Source organism: Pan paniscus, chromosome 14 (assembly GCF_029289425.2).
Source record: "Pan paniscus chromosome 14, NHGRI_mPanPan1-v2.0_pri, whole genome shotgun sequence".
Classification (NCBI taxonomy): Eukaryota; Metazoa; Chordata; class Mammalia; order Primates; family Hominidae; genus Pan; species Pan paniscus.
Genome location: NC_073263.2, coordinates 74,162,106 through 74,183,077, shown reverse-complemented (window position 1 = coordinate 74,183,077; position 20,972 = coordinate 74,162,106). Strand labels below are relative to the sequence as shown.

The following is a 20,972-nucleotide window of genomic DNA, read 5'->3' as shown; positions in this document are numbered from 1 at the left end:
GTTGGCCAGGCTGACCTCAGGTGATCCACCCGACTTGGCCTCCCAAAGTGCTGGGATTACAGGCTTGAGCCACTGTGCCCTGCTGACATTTTTTTTAGAATGGAATGTTTTATTACACTTTTAATGTTGCTTCATGTAATCCTTCTTTCCATAATTAGTGTCTTTCAAACTTGTTATGGTTATAATGAGATCATATGTAGAAAACATTAGAGAGAAAGTTGAGATTTGGACTTTGTCTTCACAATTTCTATATTACATTTTGTTTTTACCCACCTTTCACTCACATAAAAGAAATGGAAAGAAAACCCACCAATTTCAACACATGGGGCATTTAAAACTAATGACTAAAAGTAAGTTTTGTTTATCTAAAAAATAAACCTCCTCTGACAGTAGGGTCAATGTTACAATGATAAAACCAAAATTTCTGTCTTATAAAATTCATAGCTTACTTAGAAATGGATGTTAATTAGAAACTTGGCATACTTACACACATAAGTATGCAATATATAAAATAATATTAAATGACTAGGCTAAAACACTGACTTAAACAAATCTTCCCAAACATTGCATTATTTAATGATGACAAAAGCCTCAATTTCCCATTGCACAGTACTTAACTGAACAAACAAACAAACAAACCCAGAGCTGTGGGAAATACAACTTTAACATTTGTTTTTAAATGTAAAAATGTTTCTGGGGTTTGATAGCCTATAGGAAATGTTTCACTATAGTATTCCTTTCAAGGAATTGAGGTACTTCAGCGGCCAGTAAACCGCTATTGCATTAGTGCTATAGCTGTGAAGTAATATTTTTTAGAATGTTATTTTCTTTTCAAGGAAAAAAATTAGAGAGTGGTACTTAGACTAAAGTATAATCCTGTCAATTTTACATAAAATATTGATAAGAAATAAAAACTTAGCATCCCTGGTGTGAATTTACTAGATTGCACAAAATACAAACAAGTAGATTAAGGAAAGTTAACATAATCCTTTTATGGGAACTAAAATCAATTACATGTCAGCTTTGTAGTATTATAAATGTATTTAGTCAGCATAGAATTTTTCCAGCAGTGTTTCCTGCAGATTGAAATTGACTAACCAGATGTTAAATATTAAATAGAACTAATCAAAGCATGGTTCAAGAGTCTTTAAAAACAATGATCAAAGGGAGCTATTTATTACCTGATTCATGTTACTGTTGAAATATTGGCTCTGTGATATTATATTTAAACTTAGTTTTTTTTAAAGATTGCATTTTCTAGCTTTACATGAACAATAATTAATGTTAATAAATTAACTCATAAAGTATGTAACTGGATCATTGTACATAATAATGGTTGGAAACTTGACCAAGAAATGTAAAGCTCAATTCACAGACATAAAACCTTAGTGGGATATTTAGTACATATATAAGTTTTAGTAATAATATAACTACTGAAAAACACTAGGGCTCATTTACTCCATGTCTGTACACATACACATAAACAAAACAAAAACAAAAACAAAAAAGAATGCAGTGATAGAATTATTTCTGAGGGATCTTGGAGCAATCATTTGCTCAGGCTTTTTTTATTCTAGAAAATTAATTATTCTTCTTTTAAAAATAAAGAAAAATGGACTTTGGGGGAAAGATTTCTAAGACAAGGCATTCCTTAATCTCTTATAAGCTCATTCCATTGTTTTATCATAGTGACAATTTATTTTTTGCTTATTCAATAAGAATCTGTCATAAGATCTTGTCTGGACCCATTTTCTCTTGAAATATATTTGCAATAGATGGAAAAGCAGAGTTAATAGACTTTTCAGTACCTAATGTTATAATTTTACTATTATAAATATTTTACATAAATAATTTATACAGCTTAAGAAAACATTTTTCAAAGTTCCAGGGTTCCAATAAACAATTAAATTGACAACCATTCATATGCCAGTAAATGTTTTCACCAATATACATAGACTTTTTTTTGTATTTCATTTGGGATGATAAAATAGGGAAATGAGGTCAAACTGTAAAATTGTTTCCCAAACGTTCTATCTTATTCTTAAATTCCCTTGCTAAATTGTTTTTTTGAACCAATTTTCATTCAACTTCTGCTTGTTTTTAATTACTTGTTTTCTACTAGTAATCACTTTTAATCGACCATTATAACAACTTTTTAAAGAAAAGTATTTATTTTGGCATAGGTGATATTGATTTTTCTATAGAAATGAAGATTTACTGTATGCCATGGTAGCTTCTGTGTCTTGAACATATGAAGTTCCATTATAGTTCTAAAAGCAAATCAAGAAAAATGTATTAACTGGAGAGGGTGTTGTATATTCATACACCGTGATCATACATGTCTATCTTTAAATTTCATTCATACACTGTCCTAAAATGCCCCTTTTCAGCTGGTGCAGGACCTACCCTCTCCAAAAGTCTTCTCCCAGTTAAAGTAGAAATCATTGCTGAAATAAAGCACTATACAACGTTTAGACTTTGGCGTTTGTGAGCTTACCTTACATGATATTGGACACAAAATAGTTAAACAGGAGTATTCTCCAAACAAGTACAGCAGGAACCAAGGAGAAGGTGTAGGGTGGGGAAAGACATTTTATATTCGAATGTCTTATGGTACCTATATTTTCCCCCATTGTGAGTCTCCAGACTTTTTTTTTCCTCCTTGCCATTTGGACTTCAGTTAGGTATCCTGCTAAAAGGATATTAGAACTGCCTTCTTTGCTTCAGCATTGCATGAAGATAAAGCATGCAGAAGGCATGAATGGGTGCCTGAGGGCTCAGATGGACTAGTGAAAGCAGAGATGATGAGTAGAAAAATTTTGGCGAAGCCTATGTGAGAAATGTGTTTGTTTGAATCCTGAACATTGAGAAAGGAAACAAAGGCTAAGTAATAAGTGTTCTGCGCGATGACAATATGACCTTGCAGATGACACTAGCTGAGCACGACCATGGACACAAAGACCAATAACAGCAATAAAACAACACCAGATGACAAATCCAGACCAGACCTACAAGGGCTATATTTTATTATCCGTTTTGGATTAAGAGATTTTACCAGGTCTCTAGCAAGGAGAAATAAGTACAATCAAAACCTCACTTTACATCATTTATAGTTTTGTTGCGTATAATTAAGCTTTAGTTAACGTATGATAGTATGTATCTAATTCTCATTTTTAAATGTTTTTATTATTATCAGTAAATCCTTTTACTGTGCCCATGAAATTAAGCTTCAAATTGAAAAAATAATCATTCAAACTCTGCATATGATTTATTTTCAAATTTTTGACTTTTATTTCATGAAGACTACAAGATAATTTTGTTGTTGTTGTTGAGAATGGAGATGACACTTGAATAGTCTCTAATTGTTGGAGTTTAGATTCTCTTGCCCAGAGCAGGAAAAACTGGGTAAACAGCATCGCTTATAGAATGTTGCTTTAGAAAGGCCCCTTTCTCACTGGGTAGGGTAGAAATTACATAAGGAATCCAGATTCTTTGAGTGGCAGTTTTCTATATAGTAAGCTCTGTGTGCTTAACAGATTAACTGCTTTTCATGTTATTCTTTTCCCCAGGATTCAGGAAAGAAAATGACATAATAGATATTTTTTTCCCTGGGATCAGAGTAAACCTCCTTAGTCAAACCCAGTTGCTCCTTGGGAGGTAAAGAGCGAACTAACCTATGTTTCTACAAGTTACCAAATCATTTACATTTATTGCCCTTGCACAGTGAGGCCCCAAAGCCTCAGAGCTGTGATTCTCCAAATCACTGCATTCTAAGCTTGACTGATTGGTTTAAAAGCTTGTGAGAGATTTATAATGATTCACTGTGTAAGCCAATGATTTTATATTTAAGTCAAGAGACTGCTTATAAATGGCAGAAAACTTCAGGCTCTCCTTGGACACAGCAGGTGACCAACTGTTTCCATAGATTTAGATAAAAATAGCATTTCCTTTACGCTGTTTGAACCCAAAATTTGTAAAGCACACACACATTATAATGTATACAAGCATATAATATTACCTCTCCATTTATAGTGCTATCTTTGGATTATTTGACCATATTAATATCTGTGTGTATTTGCCACAGAAACTTAAAAAGCTCTGTTGCTTTTGAACTTTTTCTTATTTACTCTCATAAACTTTAATTGCTTCCTCAAATTCCAGATTTGTTATTTAAATAGCATATATTGCTGTACATTAAGTTTGGAAAAAAATGCTATGCTTAGGTTACTGTGATGTTTCACAACACACAGTAGCAGTATCTTTTATGGTTTAAAGTTTATACAGATAAATTGCCACTGTTTAAATGGTATAAATGAAAGAAATAAGATTAATAGAGTACATATTGAAAAATGTTAACCTTTATATGGTATTTTGCCTTGTTTGATTGATGAAGAAAATTTGAGATTTGTGAAGAACACCAAATGTTTAATCAGGAAGTTGTTAAGCGTCATAAAGTTCTTAAAGGAAAGGCTGCAGAAAAGTCTATGCTACCAGCTTTGGAAGAGTCTTTACCAACCAGTCTGTTTATTTCCTCCAGCAATACTGAGGGCGCCAACTGGATTGGGACAACCTTCCAAGGAGATGCAATTACTTTTTTTTTTTTTTTTTTGAGACAGAGTTTTGTTCTTGTTACCCAGGCTAGAGAGCAATGGCCCAATCTCGGCTCATTGCAACCTCTGCCTCCTGGGTTCAAGCGATTCTCCTGCCTTAGCCTCCCCAGTAGCTGGGATTACAGGGGTGCACCACCACGCCTGGCTAATTTTTTTGTGTTTTCAGTAGAGACGGGGTTTCACCATGTTGGCCAGGCTGGTCTCGAACTCCTGACCTCAAGTGATCCACCTGCCTCGGCCTCCCAAAGTGCTGGGATTACAGACGTGAGCCACCGTGCCCAGCCTGGAGGTGCAATTTCTAATGTACTTGTTAGAAGAAAATTAAGTCACACCATTCTTTTAATCTGCCTTATTAACCACAATGCAAACCACCCTCTTCTGTCTCTTTTCTCACACTATGAAGTCCCCACAACTTGTCTCCTGTTCCCTTGCTCATTTCAGTCTTGTCATCCATCCCTGCTACCTATTATACAAGAGGCTTTCCACTGCTGCCTGTTTCTCTAGGCTTCTTCCTTTTCAGATGAGTTCTACGTTGGTTTCTCCTCATTGCCCGGCACTATTCTGTCTTATTTGGAATATGTGCCCAGCATTATCTCAAGGATGGCATGACATTTAATAGCACACCCTTAGGCTCAGACCCAGCTTATAACCTCCGTTCTTGCACCTACTAGCTGTATTATTTTGGGCAGGTTATTTAACCTCTCTGAGCCTCAGTTTCCTTGTTTGTAAAAGGGAAAATAAATTTACCTAAAAAGATTGTGGTGAGGACTAAACAAGCTAATGTATGGAAAAAATGCTTAGTGCAAGAATTGGCATGTAATAAGTGCTCAACATATTATTGCTATTGTTATTAAGGTTATCCTGATAGTGATTACACTAATTTCTTGCCCTAACTGACTGGTGTCTCCCATACACAGTTACTTTCCTGGAATCTTTTTTTAATAGGAACCACTCTTTCTTTCAAACTCCTATAATCTCTGTTTCTTGAAGCTCTTATACTCTACTTATTCTAGTTCATATAGGTCCATCTTGTGTATGTAAATATCAGGAAAGAATTTGTCACATGTTTTGCTAAAGTTCAAGTGTATCAATGGGTTTTGCTGACCTACTAGTATATCTTATTCAAGAAAGAAATGATGTAAGTCTTATATATTCTTGGTTAACTCAAATTGTGTTCTAGGAACTCTCAAACAGCCCTTTAGTCACTTGCTGTAGCTTCTTGTCTAGATTTGTTGTCAGGCTTCATGTTGTAGTGTTTGCAGAATTTACCTCTCTTTTTGATCACTGTACCCCATTTTGCACCCGCATCTCTGCTCCTTGAACATTCTCTTTTCCATTCTCTCATTATTCAAAGGTCACACTGTCTTTTGTTTTAAACTTCTCTGTTTTAAACTTAAAAAAAATTTAGATTCAGGGAATGCATGTTCAAATTTGTTGGATGGATATATTATTGCACAATGGTGAGGTTTGGGTTCTAGTGTGCCCATCACCCAAATAGTGGACATTGTACCCACAAGTAATTTTTTAACCCTCACACTCTTTCTTCCCTCCTGGCTTTTGGAGTCCCCAGAGTCTATTATTTCCATCTTTATGTTCATATGTAGCTATTGTTTAGCTCCTACTTATAAATGAGAACATGCAGTATATAATTTTCTGTATTTGAGTTATTTCTCTTAGGATAATGGCCTCCAGTTCCATCCATGTTGCTGCAAAAGACACAATTTCACTCTTTATGGCTGCATAGTATTCCAGGGTGTATATGTACCACATTTTCTTTATCCAGTCAATCACTGGTGGACACTTAGGTTGATTCCATAACTTTGCTATTGTGAATAGTGCTGAAATAAACATATAAGTGAAGGTGTCTTTTTGATAGAATGATTTCTTTTCCTTTGGGTAACTGTCCACTAGTGAAATTGCTAGGTCGAATGGTAGTTCTACTTTTATTTCTTTGAGAAATTGCCATACTGTTTTCTATAGATGTTTTACTAATTTACATTCCCACTAACAGTGGATAAACAATTACTTTTCTCCACATCCATGCCAATATGTGTTGTTTTTTGACTTTTTAGTAATAGCCACTCTGGTATAAGATGATATCTTCATGTGATTTTAATTTGCATTTCTCTGATGATTAGTGACGTTAAGCATTTTTTCATATGCTTGTTGACCATTAGTATGTCTTCTTTTGAGAGATATCTGTTCACAAAGATTTCTGTCAATGGCTGGGAAATCCCATTTGCAAGTTCTCTCAATAAGCTTGAGTGCAATTTGTCTATATCAGGAAACTGAATGTGGTAGAGCAGTGAGGTGCTCGCTTCAATTGCTTTCCTCATCTGAGCCTTGGCTTTCCTCTTACCATTGTTAATTGGGGGAACTCATTACTACCGCCCACTTATTATTCGCTTCCTCTCCTGCTCTGCCAAATTTTTGTGGGTCATGTCTCTTATTGGAGGAGGCTGCAAACCTTTGGAATTTAGTTTACTTTATTGCCCTGTGATTCTCTGATGGGCCCAAGGAAAGTTATGACTTTTGTATGTTAGTCAAGATTTTCTCTTAGGGTGAATGACATGCTCTGGGGCTTTCTACATCCTAAGTGGAAGAGGAACTGTCCCCCCTCCTCTCCACCTCATCATTTCTTAATCCCTTCGGATCTGCTTTTTGGCATAACCAATATAGAAAGACTGCCTTGTGGGTCTGTTATTGGTGCATTAGGCAGCTTTGCTGCAGTGACAAACCACCCAACAGTATCAGTCACGTAAAATAACAAATATTTATTTTTTATGCATATAATGTATTGTCACTTGTGGGTGGGGTGCTACTTCTATGGCTTTCTCTCCTCAGCTCTGTTGGGCTCTCTCTATTTGTCTTCTCATTCAGAACTTAGGTGATAGACAGCCCCAATTTTGTATGTGGCAGCTGGAAGGGATAAGGAAAATCATGGAAAACTTGTGATGCTTCTTAAATTACCTACTCATTTGTAACATATGCCCATCCACTGACATTTCATTGTCCACTCACATCCAAGGTAGGATGTGTATTTCTGTTGCAGGAGGCATGGGCAGTCACACACCAAGGCATAGGAAAATGTAATCCTCTTTCAGGGGGAGCAGGGGTAAATAATTATGAATCAGGATACAATCTACCCAATTGGTGAAAGCCAATTTTCTTGTACTTGCCTTGTCTACAATATTTGAATTCTTTTAATTGCACAATTTTATTGGTCAGAAAGATTTTGTCTCCAGAAATAGTTTTAAATGATAAGAAAATATATCATTTTAGATAAGAAAAAGCCCAGAGGAGACTAGAATCTAGACAGAGCATGTTAGAGCTATGACTTTGCTTTCTCGTAAACTCTTTATTTTCTCCTTCCCACTTGAGTTGGCTTTTTGCTTGTACCTGCTGCACTCATGGTTGCAAGGTGGCTTCTAATGATAATTGTTGCTGCATGTAGCTTTGGGATTATCTAGAAAACCTCTCCCAACTTAGAAATATAAATTCTTCCCTTCAACATGATTGAGTCAATATAGAAAATGCATATTAGTTTCCAGGGGAATTCATTAGTCTACATGGCCTTGATTAATCATCTGGGATGGAAGGGATGTTGAAGAGTTAACCATAACGTTCCTGTTTATTAAAGCTATCAGGAATCTAAACATTTTTCTCTTTCATCTTCCTATGGTTATATATTTATGTGTGTGTGTGTGTGTGTGTGTTTGTGTGTGTATGCATATGTACATATGCATATGTAGACTCACATTATTTATAATTTATAGTCTTCTCTTCTTTAAACTCATTTCCTTGGTGATCCCATCCACTGAGAAAACTATCAACCCTTTGGAGTAGTTCTCACTTTGCTCTAGATTCCAGTTACTGGCTTATGGTTCTATGTGAATTTCCTGCTGGAACCTCATTCCTGCTGGAACATTTCCTTTCAATCCAGCTTCTCCTCTTGACTGTCTTCTTCATCACCAGTCTTGAAATCTGAATGATCTTTTTCCTTTTTTCATGTTTTTGTATATTCAGTCTATTTGTATTCATAATTACACTTTCTTTGAAATGTTTTTTATGTTCATTCTTTTCTTTTGTTTAGCACTTGCTGTGAAGTACCAATAGTGACTAGAAAGACACTGTGGCTCTCAGAGATAAGCACATATAAAACATAAGAGGACATTCCCTTGGTAGTTCTAGAAACACTTGACTGTGAACTGGAGGCTTAGTGTCCAGCAGATGTAGACAAGAGTCAGTGATATTTGTATTATTATTGATCAAGTAACACCTTTTTATCCATAGGCTGGGGAAATCTGGGGAAACCATGGTTACATAGATGGATTCTGTTCTGGTAAAAGGGAACATTCATTGTGAAACATGGCACACACACCCTTGTCTCTGACCTTTGCTTAAAACATTCCATCAGCCAGAAATGGCCTCCCCCGTCTCCACCTACTTGATGACTTAGGGCACATATCTGCCTTTTCATAAAGTTTTCTGTAAGGCAATATAATAGAGTTTGTCTCAGCATGGATTTGGGCTTGATTTCTGGTTCTTTGTGATCTTAACCTCTCAAAACTTGTTTCTCCATTTGAAAAAGGGCATAACCTCAAAAAAAAAAAAAAGAAGAAAAAGGGCATAACAGTATCTGTATTAATGTCTATTGCTGTATAGAAATATTACCACAAACTTCATGGCTTAAAACAACAAATGTCCATTAGGTCACAGCTTCTGTGGGTCAGGAGTCCAGACATGGCTTTGCTAAGTTTTATGCTTTGGAAACTCTTCTGAAAGCCACAAGCAAGGGGCCAGCTAGGGCTGTGGTCTCACTCAAGGCTTGACAGGGGGAGGATCTGTCTCCAAGTTCACGTGATTGTTGGCGGAATTCAGTTCCTTTTGGCCTGTTAAACGAGGGGCATCAGCTCCTTTACCATGTGGCCTCTTGTTTCTTCAAAGCCAGCAAGGTGGAAAGTCTCTCCTAGCAAGACCGATATTACAATCTTACATGTTATGATCAGGGAAATGACGTTCCACTTCTGCCATATTCTAGTGACTGGAAGAAAGTCTCAGATACTGCCTGCACTCAGGCAGAGGAGAATCACACCAGAATATGAGTTTCAGAAGGTGGAGACAATTGAGCGACCATATTAGAAACTATCTGCTACCATTGTTAACCCCCTACAATTTGAGAATTACGTATATGAAGATTTCAGCAAGATGCCTGATGCTTGTATTCCATAAAGGGCAGTATTATTCTTCTTCTTTGCCAGATGTGATGGCAATACTAGGAACTTCTATTTTTTATCACTCAAATGGTGCTTAGAACTACCAACTTTAAGTACAGTTATTTGTGTATACATTTAATTTTATTACAGAGTTATAAGCTTTTGGAAAGCAGGGACATATTCTTTTACATCCTTAATGCTTCCAGCATCTAGTAGTATGCCTTTCTCATAGAGAAGATTAATTACTTTATCCCTGGGTTCCCATAATCACTTACATTTCTGTACTCCAGTTCATGTCACATTGTATTATAACTAGTTATACATACCTATTTTTCTGACTAGACTGGTAGATCCTTAAGGGAAGAAAGACTGGGCCTTTTCTTTTTGCTTCTATTGCCTTTTCTTCTCTCCCTCAATTCCCTCTTACCAAGCATCAAATACAGTGCTTGGCATATAGTAGATGCTCAGGAAATGACAGTTCCTTGAAAAAATAAATAAGAATTATTTAGAAACAATTTACTGAATGAATAAATAAATTTTAAGAGGGAGCGTCTATCACTAAACTCCCAAGAAATACTGCAAACATAGGATGCAAAAAAAGGAAAAAAGAACAAGTATAATTTTCCTACATTTTTACCTAAAATGAAAGGTTTTATAAAAATATCAATCATTTGATTTTTGAAAACAAGTAGGTTGTAGAGTACAAAAGAAATTAGTGGCACACCAAAACAAGAGAGCTGAGATTATGGCTCCTTTCTGATCCATGAAACTGCTGAATACTGTTCAAAGAAAAATAGATGTTTTAGTAGCTGTCTGCTATTTATTATTGTGTTGAATTTGATATTTTGAAAATTTGAGATATCTACCTCATAGGATTGTTGTAGGGATCAAAGGAGGTATTATGTAGAAAGTATTTAGCATAGTTAATTTAGTTTCTTTCACAGCCATTTAATTTTTAGACTCTTTAAACATTGCTGAATCATTTTGCCAGCCTTGGGTAAAAGTGAAAAGTAGAATCTTCTGAATTTTTTTTTTTTCAGGAAGCCTGATATCTGACATTTGTAACTCAGGAGAAATTTGAAGTGATGTGCTACTTCTTTGAGTTGAATGTAAATTTTGAATTTTTTAAATTATTTATTATTACTATTTTATCGAGACAATGTGTCACTCTGTCACCCAGGCTAGAGTACAGAGGCACAATCATGGCTTACTGCAGCCTTGACCTTCCAGGCTCAAGCAATCCTTCCACCTCAGCCTCCCAAGTAGCTGGGACCACAGGTGCATGCTACCATACCTGGCTAATTTTCGTATATTTTGTAGAGATGGGATTTTTCCATGTTCCCCAGGCTGGTCTTGAACTCCTGGGTTCAAGCAAAGTACCACCTCGGCCTCCCAAAGTGCTGGGATTACAGGTATGAGCTACCATGCCCAGCTGAATTTTGAGTTTTTATTATGATTGTGGTGTAAAAGCCTTAATAATTTGGGGGCTTTATTATCTTTTGAGGAGGCTTGGTGTCTTAGTCCATTTTGGCTGCTATAACAAAATACCTTAGGCTGGGTAATTTACAAGCAACAGAAATTTATTGCTCATGGTTCTAGAGGCTGGGAAGTCCAAGATCAAGGTGCTGGCAGGTTTGGTGTCTGGTAAGGCTCTGCTCTGTGCTTTGTAGATGGTGCTTTATTGCATCCTCAGTAGCAGAAGGGGCAAACGGCTCCATAACATCTCTTTTATAAGGTCACAAATACTGTTCATAAGGGCTTTGCTCTCATGACTTAATCACCTCCTGAAGGCCCCACCTCTTGATAATACTATCACATTGGCAATTAAGTTTCAACATATAAGTTTTTTTTGTGGTGGGGGGACACATTCAGACCATACCATTTGGGCAGGGAGGAGGGAGTCTTACTGTTCTCTTGAAGTCTTGCCTTGTTGATAGTTATCTGCCTTATATGTAACCTCTATCACCTCTAATGACTAGCTCTGGACATGATGTATAGTAGGTGCTCAATAAATGCTAATTGTTAATGAAAAAATAAAATTGGCCCTGGGATCAGGATTCTCCAACAGACAGTAAACCCTTAAATGCAGAGACCACAAATATTAACTCTGTATCTCCAACTCCAGGCAGGGTGTTTAGCTGACCTGCTCATTTTCTATTCACAAAGTTTATTATTTATAGTTTGCTGTGTTTGAGGGCAATATTTGTAGTTTTACTGTTAGGTTCAATGAGTATACCAGTTTCTCAAGTGAGTATCATGTGTGAACCTCAGTTCATTCTTATATACCCACTTCTTGATCCCTGTAGTAAAGTTTCTTCTCTCACAACTTTGCTGATCTGTTCTTCCTCCATCGTGCAGCCCCCAGCTCTCTTGATATTAAGCCCATTCACAGTGTTGTGCAACCATCACCACTATCCATTTCCAGAAATTTTTTTGTCACAGCAAACAGAAAAAAAATTTCTGTCCTCATTAAAAAATCATTCCCATTCCACTCTCCCCACAACTGTCAACCTCTATTCTTTCTGTCTCTATGAATTTGCCTATTTTAAATACCTCATATAAGTGGAATTATACAATATTTGTCATTTTGTATCTTGTTTACTTCACTAAGCACAATGCCTGGAGAGTTCATTCATGTCTTAACATGTATCAGAATTCCATTCCATTTTTGTGGCTGACTAATATTGCATTGTGTGTATACATCACCTTTTATTTATCCATTTATCTGTCAGGTACTTTCTACCTTTTTGCTATTGTGAATAATGCTGCTATGAACATTGGTGTACACATATCTTTCAAGTCCCTGTTTTCAATGCTTTTGGGTATTTACCTTGTAGTGGAATTGCTGGATTTATATGATAATTATATGTTTAACTTTTTAATTTTAATTTTTATTTATTTATTTATTTATTTTTAATGTTTAACTTTTTGATTAACCACCACCAAACTGTTTTCCACAGCAGATGTACCATTTTGCATTTCCACCAGCATTGCACGGGGTTCCAATTTCTCCATATCCTTGCCATTACACTTGTTGTTTTGTGTTTTTGTTTTTTTTTAATTTTATATATACATATGTATATATATATATATATATATATATATATATATATATATTTCTAAAGGCCATCCTAATGAGTACAAAGTGGTATCTCATTGTGGTTTTAATTTGCATTTCCCTATTAATTACTGATGAGGATCTTTTCATGTGCATATTGGACATTTGTATATCTTCTTGGATGATCTGTTCTTAAAGCTACCAGTCCTGTCTTCTAGTCAGAGTCAATGGCGGTCTTTTAGCTGTAAGTACCTCTGTACTTTCTTTCTCACTATCTATCTTAAGACAATCTGTTAGAGATCTAAAATTCTTGTCAAATACCTCCAGCTACCTCTCATACATCTGTCCTGGGATAGCTGGCTATTACTTTAGGCTCAACATATATGATGCTTAAATTGTCATCTTGGTCTCATTGCTGTCTCCTAATTTCTGTCCCTGTCTCAGTTTTTACCTTGACTTTATCTTTGGCTTTATCTATGTTTTCTCTATCTTTATTCTCTATATTCAACTACTCACCAGTTCTGCTTTATTCTTCTTGCACTTTTTTTTCAGAGTCTTGCTCTGTTGCCCAGGCTGGAGTGCAGTGGCACGACCTCGGCTCACTGCAACCTCTGCCTCCTGGGTTCACGTGTTTCCTTTGCCTCATCCTCCTAAGTAGCTGGGACTACAGGTGCGTGCCACCATACCTGGGCTAATTTTTGTATTTTTAGTACAGACGGAGTTTCACCATGTTGGCCAAGATGGTCTCAATCTCCTAACCTCGTGATCCGCCCACCTCCTGAAGTGTTGGGATTACAGGCGTAAGCCACTGCACCCAGCCCACAGTTTTTAACTTTATCCTGAAAAGATGCAAACTGAGATTCTCATGAATAGTGGACATACTTTCCATTTAATGATTAGGTCCTTTCTGAAAAGATTAAACTGTTTATATCTAAATGAGAAAGTCTATTGTGTTCTCTACTACAATGCCTTGCACACAAAAGGCATTAAATAAATATTTGTTGAATGATTTGAGTTCACTTTGAATATTGAGTATTAGCATACAAGTCTGTAGTAGTTTGTTTAATTTCATCCTAACATAGGCTTAGGAGGAAAAAACAGTGAGAATTTCAGAAAAGATACAAGAATGTGTAGTTAACTTTTTCTGGCATGTACCACATACAGATGTCTTAAAAATTTAAGTTACAATTTGTGCTTTCTTTTCAAACCTTATATTTAAAAGGTTTTAAAAATTTAAAATGTGTCTAGTAGTGCTTACATTTGATATCAAATGTAAGTGACTAGTAATTCCATGTTCTCTGAATTCTTGATTTGTTTCCTGTGTCAGAGATTTGAGACTATTAAGAGGCGATTAGGGAGGACATCCTTGAAGTCTCCTTCACACCAAGAATCTCCCTTTTTTTTGGTTCACTTAACTTAATGTGGGAGTTGCTTGTGATATTTTCTACATTTCACCTTCCGAGATTATAGGCCCCATTCATATGCCATATCTCCCTCTCAGATGAGTAAGTATGACTTTTATGAATTTTCTTCACTTGTAGAATTTAATTTATGTGAATAATTAGGAAAGGACCAAGTGAAATTTCTCTCTCCCTAGGCAAACAATCTTGTTAATAAAATCGACTGCAAACTTTTCCTTTAATTTTTTTTGTATCTTTAAATTTATTGCTTGCTACAAAGAAGCAAAATAAAAAGAAATATATGGCGCTACAGCATACTGCTATTTTGCATATTGATATCTGAATAATTACCTTAGGGCATATTGAATTATAATATGAAATACTATTCCCTCAAGACATTATCTTAAAATATTTTACTTATTTAGCATACAGTTCAATATTTTAGAATTATGTAGAGAGTATAGTCGTTAACTGACATGGAATGCGCTGGCAGAAACAAAAAATTAGAGGGACCTAATAGAGAAAAGGGATTGTTCTTGGAATGTTACAGCATTTAAATACTGTTGCAATATAGCTGGTCAATTATAATAGCCAACATTGTAAGAGAAGAAGGTTGTAATTCTGTATAGGTGGTTAATATGTGCATATTTTTCCTTTAAAGTGTATTTCACATGGAGTTTGTTTGATATTCAGACCTGTAATCATGTATTTTACAGTTCCCTTTGCACACAGCCCGCAGTGGGGTATTCTTTTACAATACAAAGGCTGGAAATAGATCCCAAAAGAATAGTGCCCGAAAATGAAGAACTGTAGTTTCTGGAGGAAAATGCTCATAATGTGACCCAATAGTCAGCTTAGGAATTGAACACCACAAAACATGGTGTGGAAGGCAGGTTGGCCTGGTATTATGTACTCTGGTGCCTGCATCTTAGTTGCTATGATGAGTCTAGCTGAGATGTGTGTTCTCTAACAGCCTAGACCAGAAGGAAAGTCCACCAATGGCAGAAACACTGTGGCCAAGCTGGACATAGTGAGGCTTTAGGGTAGCTTTGAGTTTTGTGATTCCACTGACTGTGTGACTGTGACCAAGTTATTTAAACTCTTTAACTCCCCATTTCCTTACCTGTAAAACTAACTGTGTGAATTAAATGGAGTCATGCCAGAAAAGTACATGTTTTGTTTCCTGATGTTATTATTATTGTTGCTGTAATGAGGCCAGATCTTTATGTTCCTAGAAACAAATTTGCTACTGGTATACTGTTCTGAAACTGTTAAAACCTGAAACTGAGGCTGAGATAGGAAGATTGCTTGAGACCAGGAGTTCAGGGCCAGCCTGGGCAACAAGCAAAAGACCCTGTCTCCATTGAAAAAACAAAAAACATTAGCTGGGAATGGTACTGCATGCCTGTAGTCCCAGCTACTTGGGAGGCTGAGGTAGGAGGATTGCTTGAGCCCAGGAATTCGAGGCTACCATGAGCCATGATGGCATCAATGCAGACCAGCCTGGGCAACAGACCCTGTCTCTAAAAAAGAAAGAAAAGACTAAATAAAACAAATCAAACCCAAATAAAAAACCAGCATTGATTCCAGAAGAAAAGATAAAATGAAAACAAATCTTTATTTTATATGTGAAGTCATGAAGTGTGTTTTCTTTTCTTTTTCTTTTCTTTTTTTTCATTTTTTTCAAGCAATTGTCTGAAATTTCTATAACCTTGCTCTGGATGGAGCAGGACAAACGCTCAACTATTTCAATACTGTTCTGGCAAGCAGTGTAGGAATGCACACATCACCACAGACCCACGCACGCTGGAGGCTTGCCAGTATTTGCTTTTAAAACTGTTTTTGATATGCCTTCTTTTAGAAAATTAAAGATTATGCATATTTGTGTATAAAACAGTTTTTGTCATGAGGCCATTCTGTGACCAAGAATGTATCTTACTCACCTTGTTTATCATAAAATTGGTCAGTTTCTGTGTGTTAAAACACTGAACTAGCTATGTCTCACTTTCTGCTGTTTGAAGGGAACAGGACTATTACCCCAATTTTGCAGATGAAGAAACCTACATACAGATTAAACAATGTGATTGATATTTTATACCAGGTTAATGGCAAAGCAAAAATGGGGTTGAGCTTCTTTCTATCCTTGATCTCATAGGCTTTATCACATTTCATGTTGCCACTATAAAAAAAAACCTCAGGTTGTTTGTAAGCATGAAGAACTAAGTGATGGGTATTTAGCATCTCTTGTGCTAACTGACCAAAAACTGAATTGACTTCTACTACATTATCAAATTATTTTTACAAAATGGGTATATTGGACTTTCTCATCTATTAATGCTATTGCCAGTGGCTTCTCAATTGCAACAGCAAGATGGCAAAAGGAAATGTAAGTTGTCATGCATTAAAAATCAATTGAAATGACGTTTCAACCTTCAATTGCAGCAAATTCTTTGAGAGAAGGAAATGAAATCCTCATGATAGCAGTGATAGTGATGTCCGTTGCTGCTTTTCTAATTAATTAAATGCATGATTCTTAAGCCCTGCCAAGTGTATATTTTTATTTTGCTATCTGAATATCCCCTTTCTTTGACCTTTCCTCTCTTTTCTATACCTCATTTCTTATGCACCTGCTCCATCTATGGCTTAGCTCCTTTTGTCACAGAGGAAATGTATTCTAAATTAATGTACATTTAGGTTATTTAAACATTTTCATATTAATTGAAAACCAAGTAATGCTAGACCCAAAGAAATAAATCCCTAATAGTGTGATTTCAGGCACTGTGCTACTTGAATGGGAAAAATATTTTGCTGCTGGCATGGTCTTTAGGAACACCTCAGATCACACCCACTTTCTTTCTCTATAAGGCTGTCTCTGCTTTTACCTGTTTCCTGGGTAGATGTGTTTGACTGTGATTCTGGAGAGATGCTTATTTGGCACAGGTTCCCAATATAACGGGGAGTGAGAACTTGTGGTTAACTACTATTTTAAAAGAATGACTAAAGTGCAAAGTCAACAGAGGAGAGACTAATGAAATAGGCCTGTGTGTAGATGGAAAAGGCTTGGCAGATACGTGAAATGGGTTAAAGGCCATGCTCTCAGAGAGTAATATGAAGGCAGGCATGAAAATGGGTGGCAAGTTTAGAAGCTGTCCAAAGTCTGATGTGGTGGACATGTGTGGGGATAGATGGGAATGACCAATTGAAACCAGATTGTGGAGGATTTTAAACACCATGCCAAAGCATTTGGACTTGAGTCTGTAGACAATGGGGCTCTGCAAGATTCTTCAATCTGTGTCTCCATAGGCACTTGACCTCCTCACAGGAGCTCTGCAGTACCCAGAATGGCAGGAAAAGTATATTTGGAATCAGAATACTTGGATTCAAAACCTCTTAAAGACTGTATGATCTTGGGCAAGTAATTAAAACAGAACTGGTGACCTAGTCCTCTTGCTTGTCAAAAGTCCTTTGACAGTGTTGCATATTGGAGTTCAAGTTGATATGGTCCAGTTAAGTAGGTTGTGACAATGCATGCTAGAGCCAGGGCTTGGAACTAATCCATTTCAGGAGGGTGGGTGATATGGTTGAGCTTTGTGTCCCAGTCCAAATCTCATCTTGAATTGTAATCCCCATAATTCTCGTGTGTCAAGGGAGAGACCAGGTGGGGGTAATTGAATCATGGGGGCAGCTTCCCCCACACTGTTCTCGTGATAGTGAGTGAGTTTTCACGAGATCAGATGGTTTAAAAAGGGGTTCTTTTCCCTTTGCTTGGCACTTCTCCCTCCTGCTGCCTTGTGAAGAAGGTGCTTTGCTTCCCCTTTGTCTTCTGCTATGATTGTAAGTTTCCTGAGGTCTCCCCAGCCATGCTGAACTGTGAGTCAATTAAACCTCTTTCCTTTATAAATTACCCCGTCTTGGGCAGTTCTTTATAGCAGTATGAAAACAGACTAATACAGTGGGGCACGAGTGAAGCATGGGAGCTGGAGAAAGGCTCTTTTGGTGAGCAGATCAGATGATCTAGAAGATATGGCAATAGATACCAACTCAAATCTCATCTCCTCTGTAAAACAATCCTAAAATCAGTTACTGGCAGCCATCTCTGGGCTTCCAAAGCTTGTTCTATATGCCTTTATTATAGTAGCACCCCACCTGCCTTTCAAACTAAGTAATAAAAAATCTCCAGAAACCCAGGTATCTTTTTTCTTGTTAGATTGATTCTTCTTGTTCTGCTGAGAAGCCTCTTGGCTTCCCTGTCCCAAGACATGTCAACTCAAAATTTATAGGATTTGCAGTTCTAACCACTGACAGTGACTAATTGGCTGTCTAAGAATCTCAGTTTCAGATTCTCTAGAGAAAGCACAGCTTGTGGGTCAATCAGATTTCAGATGTCTATCCCAGTCCAGTCCACTTTGTCCAGGGGAATGGAGTCACATAATCCCTATCTGTCTGTACAGGACCACACTGTGAATGGGTAACAGTTCTCAGGGCAGGGAAAACCAGTGCCTGGGATGGACATACACTATAAAGGGTTTCCACTACATTGATTTTGTGCTTCTTCAAGGCTAGGGACTGTGTTTCATTGATATTTTTGTCACTAGCACTTTGTGTACCATTTTGTACATATCTAATAAGCATTGATACATTTTCATTGAATAAATAAATCACTCCTGGCTAACATCAGAATTGCTCTTAACAATAATTAATATTTTCAGAGATTTTTATATAAAACACTTTCACAATCCATTCATTACATCCTCCCAATGATCTTGTGAGTGACTAGATTTATAATTCATTTTTGAGAGGAGGAACTGAGGCTACAGATCATGAACCAAGTGACAATGTGGAACACACCAGAGTTGAGCCATATTGAGGTCTGGAGAACCAGTTAGAAGAATACTGGAAAAGTATAGTTTGGACGTGAGGGTCTGGTTCAGGGCAGCGCCAGTGTGAATGGAAAGCTGAGGAAAGATTCTAGAGACATTACTCTAATGTCTTTAAAGTTAATGTCTCCGAAGAAAACAAAACTAAACAATATTAAACAAAAATACCTTACTGAAAGATAGTTGCAGGCATTTAGCTAACTGCCTCTATTGTAAACTTTTCTTTTTTATTAATGCATAATCCAAATATAACCAATCTGTCATGAGCAGAAACTAAATCTATGCATGTTAAGTTCAGAAGAATAGGAGACATTCCTAAAGTTAAAACTCTTAGGAATTCATGACCAGTTTGTCGTCAAGAGAGGGATTAGTATACATCATCAAGCAAAGCAGCATCTATGTACATTTGAAAAATAGTGCCTATATGTGAAGACATAATATTTAGTTAAAGAACAATACCATGGGTGGGCATATGGAATTTCTACTCTCTTATGAGACCTAATAGTCTCCCAGGGTCTGACAGCCCTGAGATTGAGAATTAGTGAGGTAAGTATTAAGGATCTCACATACCAAAAATGAACATTGGATTGATCAAGGAAAAACAACCAAACAACAAATTTTAAAATGAGAGACAAATGGCAACTGACTAGTAGTGGGAATGAGTAAGGATCCAACTGCAGGTCAAAATAAGAATACTAAATTTTTGGCTCAAATTCTTGAGCAACATTATGGCTATCAATAATCCTGCAAAAGTCACTAATTTAGAATCCTTTCCTGAGTTTTGCAATTAACCAGAATTTTAACTGTCCTGTTTATGTAGATTCACTAAGATTAGGGAAATGCTTATGGCTCTAACTCCAGTTTGAAATTCTTAATGTGTTGGGCTGGGCACAGTGGCTCATGCCTGTAATTCCAGCACTCTGGGAGACTGAGGTGGGTGGATCACTTGAGGTCAGGAGTTCAAAACCACCCTGGCCAACATGGTGAAACCCCGTCTCTACTAAAAATACAAAAAGTAGCCAGTCGTGGTGTTGGGCACCTGTAATCCCAGCTACTTGGGAGGCTGAGGCAGGAGAATTGCTTGAACCCAGGAGGCAGAGGCTGCAGTGAGCCGAGACTGCACCACTGTACTCTAGCCTGGGTGACAGAGTGAGACCCTGTCTCAAAAAATAAAAAAATAAAAAAAAAGAGAAATTCTTATTGTGTCCACACACAGGGTTGTGTCTTTAGAAACAACAATACTAATGTGTATTGGGTGCTTCATATGTGCCAAGCCCTGGACTAATCACTAACACATCTTATCTCCTTTAATCTTCAGAGCAGGACTTTGAGATTGATGCTCTTACTATTCCCATTGTACAGACCAGGAAGCCGAGGGGCAAAGAGGTTAAGTGACTTAACGTTACTTGGCTATTAACTACCATGACTGGATTTCAAACCTGTTTATTTGACACTAGAAGCCAAATGCTAAAATGCCATATCATATTGGGAGGGGTCTATGTCTCCTACCTCCAGATCTGTACTCATGACTGCTGTCATGCTATGTTTTATGTAACTCTACTTATGAAGTCTTGTTAGTTCCAGTGTGATCGAGGTTGAATGAACTAGAGAAGACTCTGTATATTTCAATGCTTTCTATCCCATGAGGATAGGAAACATGATCATATCTAAGATTATGAAAATGTTGACTTCTATAAAAACAAGGATATTTTAATAAAATAAAAAATATTCTGATTTTCATTTAAAAATAGCTTGATGACCTGCCTCTCCTATTTATCTGAATGCAACATGCATAGATTTAGTTTCTGCTG

General features: G+C 36.7%; 1 non-coding gene across 1 annotated transcript; it reads right to left on the bottom strand.

Moving 5' to 3' along the window:
• Positions 1-15,973: 15,973 nt before the first annotated feature.
• On the bottom strand, positions 15,974-16,104 carry LOC112436926 (small nucleolar RNA SNORA9). The gene has a single exon (XR_003025594.1). It is a non-coding gene; the product is annotated as a small nucleolar RNA SNORA9 (small nucleolar RNA).
• Between the last annotated feature and the right edge of the window lie 4,868 nt (positions 16,105-20,972).